The following is a 3,789-nucleotide window of genomic DNA, read 5'->3' on the forward strand; positions in this document are numbered from 1 at the left end:
TTTTTGTAACATTTCAAAAATAAGAGTACTTTCCCCCTGAATAAGAGAGTATTGGATATGATGTCTAATTTCACACAATTCTACTTGGGGATGGAGAATTATAGTAAATCTATCTGCCCCAAATTATGATGTTCTAACAAAAAAAAGTGAGAACTCATACTGAATTATTAGAATGTAATTAGCTTCAATCTTAAAATAAAACCATATTTGAGACTTGTTATTAATAATGTAACTCAGAAAGAGTTAATAAGTGGCCGAGTATATTCAGATGGTGGAGTGCAGTTCCACTGCTTTCAAAATTTTCATATTTCAAATTTTCTGATCAAATATGACAATACAAAAGCCATTTACCGTTCAGTTCTGTTTATACTTAGGTTGAGTTTCCACATAGCAGAATGCCGTTCTTCAAGAATATTGATATCAATAGCGGACATCGAGTCAAATAAATGGTTTAGTTTACTGTGGGACGATGAAAACCAGCATTGATTTGAAACAAGATAATTTTAGCACTCACTATTTACATAGGTAAGACACTATGACATCCATCACGATCACATCCTACCATTGATTGTGGCCAGGATTTGGCTAGAAATTCTGACGATCAGCATAACTTGCTACAATTTTGGCGATAGGAATGAGAGGCTTTAAAATTCTGGTGCCGTACTTTTTTCCAAAAACTTCTGTACCGGGGATAAAAATGTAGTTTCTGACTAGACCATCTGCAACAAAACAGATGAATTGATGATTGTGTTGTAACTCAGACAATAAAGTTTCCCCATCATAACTAACTTCATGTCCCAATGTTTTACTCAACTTCTTGTGCACTAAACTCTCCTGGTGGCGAGTTTCCTTATATCCAATGCTTTTGTCTATCAGAACATCCCTAATCTGATAAAGCCCTTCTTTCATGACCTCAAGCTTCTTAACCTCCAAAGTTAATTTTGTCTCTTCACTCAAGCAGTTAATAAGGTCGAGAAACATTTCAAGAACATCTTCCCACTTGTTAGAAGTGGGTGACTCCGCGCCTTTGGCAGGTGCAAGGCGCATCCATGAAGTGGATTCAAGGTCATAAGAAGTGGCACTTTCTAAAAACTTTTGACAAGTTGCAACTATTTGCTGCGCCATTTTAATTTCTTTACTCGGACACCTACTATTTAGAAAATCTATCTCAGATTTCAGTCCAGTCAATATCTTCCCGAGTGCTCTGTCCATATCGGGTACTTTGTGACCTGTGCACATACTGATTGCCTGACAAGCTTCTTTTGTTGAGCAGACGCATTCAAGAAGTTTGACACTTTTGTGAGGGAATCAATTGTAATCGATTCCCTCTCGCTAGCTTTACTGAAATACACGGGTTGGTCGTATTGTGAATCGGCTAATGCTTCCATCACATTCTTCTTCATCCTTTCTTGCATTGACGGACACCCAACAAAGGTCCTAGCCAGTGATTTAAAAGTAGACATCTTTTGTTTCAAGCTCTCATCATAAACTCGCGCGGTCATTAACATTGACTAGCTTACCATCAACTAAGTCCACATTCTTTAGCAAGTGGCTCAATTTTGTTAATTTTGAGAAAGCTTTCTCATACCATTCAGAAGGCAAAGACTCCTCATGGAATTCTTCTGGGCCGTGATTGTATCGGGTGAAATATGTATGACACGTGGTCATCTAAAGGAACGACACGTGGAACCCAAGACGAGGATGGCCGAAGACCGAACGCAGTTATTTTGCTTGTCACCGGAAGGGATAACGTTCATAAAGGTGTATTAAATGCTCTGCGCCCGGTAGCATTTAATATGAAATATTCTGCAGCATTAAGAGTGACGGCCCATTACAGAGAATTTGGCATTTAGGTTAACCGTTACATCTTCATCAATAACCCTCATAATTGACATTAAAGAAGGGCACGATACTAGGACCTCCTTCCCTAGACACAGCTATAAATAGTGAGCCCGGTTATCATTGTAAAGGACACGAATTTTCTGGCTAAACTTACGCTACATTCTATACAAAACTTAATACAATCTTACTTTCCCGCTTTTTGATCTCATCATTGTTGTGCCTGGAAACCTAGTTCCCTGAACTGTCATCTCTGTTGTTTTATCTACATTTTAAGGTTAAGTATTGTATATTTCTTCAATTATTGCATAATTTCAGGATCAAATTAGTTCACTTATCTAGAAACCACGTATAAATTTAACTGTACCGTTTTACGGGTAAACAGTTTGGCGCCCACTGTGGAGCCTAGACAGCTGTGCAATTAAATTGATCCTTGCCTTTTTTACTAACGTGATTTGATTATTTTGTCTTAGAAAAAATCACAAAAAAGGCAGATAACACTGTTAACAACACGCACAACCCTGAAATTCGAGGGGATCAGCCTCATTTTGAGGATTCAATCAGTGACACCCGCAATGAGGAGAATGACGCCACGTCGGTGCCTGACATGCAGTACCCTCGACAGGTTCGGGAGACAACTCTCGACGATGCTGATGAGGAGCATGTCGTGGTTGCGATGAGGGTCCTGCAAGAGTAACATGCGATCATTCTAGGCCATCTCACACGGCAGGATAAGGTTATGACGGAGCTGAAGCAGGCGCTATCGGGGGCTTCAAATAATGCAAACAGACGAGATCCAATTCCTCCCGGTGTACATCCAACCTATATTGAAAGACAAAGGCAACATCCAACTTCTAGCGCGAATAATATGTACATCCCACACAGCCTTGCGATGAGCAGAGAGCTGACTATTCTTTTGCCTTTTACTAGTGATAATACAGAACATTGCGCATCTAATAAGTGGTTGAGTGGTAGACTATGAAGACTAGTGCTGACTTAAACAAATATGATAATCAGTCAATTTTACATGGTTAAAAAATGACAACTTTGAGAAATTATCAAAAGGATAAGATAGAAGCAGAATAGCATAATCAGAAAAGCTTATTACATCTGGGGATCGAAAGCTAAATACTTTTGTCTTAATCAGAACTTGGAAAAGCTAATGTAGCTAAAACAAATTTCTTAGTGGTGCAAAATAAGTAGATCTTTTTACTAAAACAACCCATCTTTTGACTTTTCAACCCAATTATAAGACAATCACTTCTACAGCTACACCAAACTGGATAGTATACTGGCAGATAGAGGACTTAAAAGAACAGAGTTTGTACTACAAGAAGACATTTTTCATTGTAGTAGTAAACACTAGGATCTAAAGACTGCTTATCCAATTCACAATTGAGAGGTCTTGCTGAAAATTATTACAGCCCCTTGCTGGACGGGGTCAATGGGCGATCAACAAGACCCATGGCCTAGGTTGGTGACCTCCATTGCACTTTGGAGGGGTGCCCACCTAAGTTCGGCTCAAGTGGTCGAGTCTACGTCATAATTTGTGGCAGCGGGGGCCTGCGCTCGCGCGGTCCCTACCCAAGTCTTCAACAAAAGTTTTCCACTCAAGGCATGACTATTGTGTAGTTGTGAATTCATTGAGTTCTCCTTACAAATCTATGCCAATATTTGTAATTTTATTGTACTTGTTAGATAAATGAGAAAGTTCTGTGGAACTCCAATTTGTTAATTTAGATTTCGCATGACATAAATAACTCTAGTTGTTGTAGTAGTTGTTTGCCTTTGTATATTTGGGTGTGAGGACTGGGGATGGATGTAACGACCCGACCGGTCATTTTGAATATTATAATCTCGTTTTCCCATTTACTGCTCAATTTATGCTTTTGTCTCATAATTGAAAATTTTAAGTTAGAAAAGTTACCGGATGTAGACTTATGTGTAAAT

General features: G+C 38.9%; 1 non-coding gene across 1 annotated transcript; it reads left to right on the plus strand.

Annotated features, from left to right (window-relative positions):
- Positions 1-3,262: 3,262 nt before the first annotated feature.
- LOC142178990 (U1 spliceosomal RNA) lies at positions 3,263-3,423 on the plus strand. The gene has a single exon (XR_012707139.1). It is a non-coding gene; the product is annotated as a U1 spliceosomal RNA (small nuclear RNA).
- The last annotated feature ends 366 nt before the right edge of the window (positions 3,424-3,789 follow it).

Source organism: Nicotiana tabacum, unplaced genomic scaffold, assembly GCF_000715075.1.
Source record: "Nicotiana tabacum cultivar K326 unplaced genomic scaffold, ASM71507v2 Un00136, whole genome shotgun sequence".
NCBI lineage: Eukaryota > Viridiplantae > Streptophyta > Magnoliopsida > Solanales > Solanaceae > Nicotiana > Nicotiana tabacum.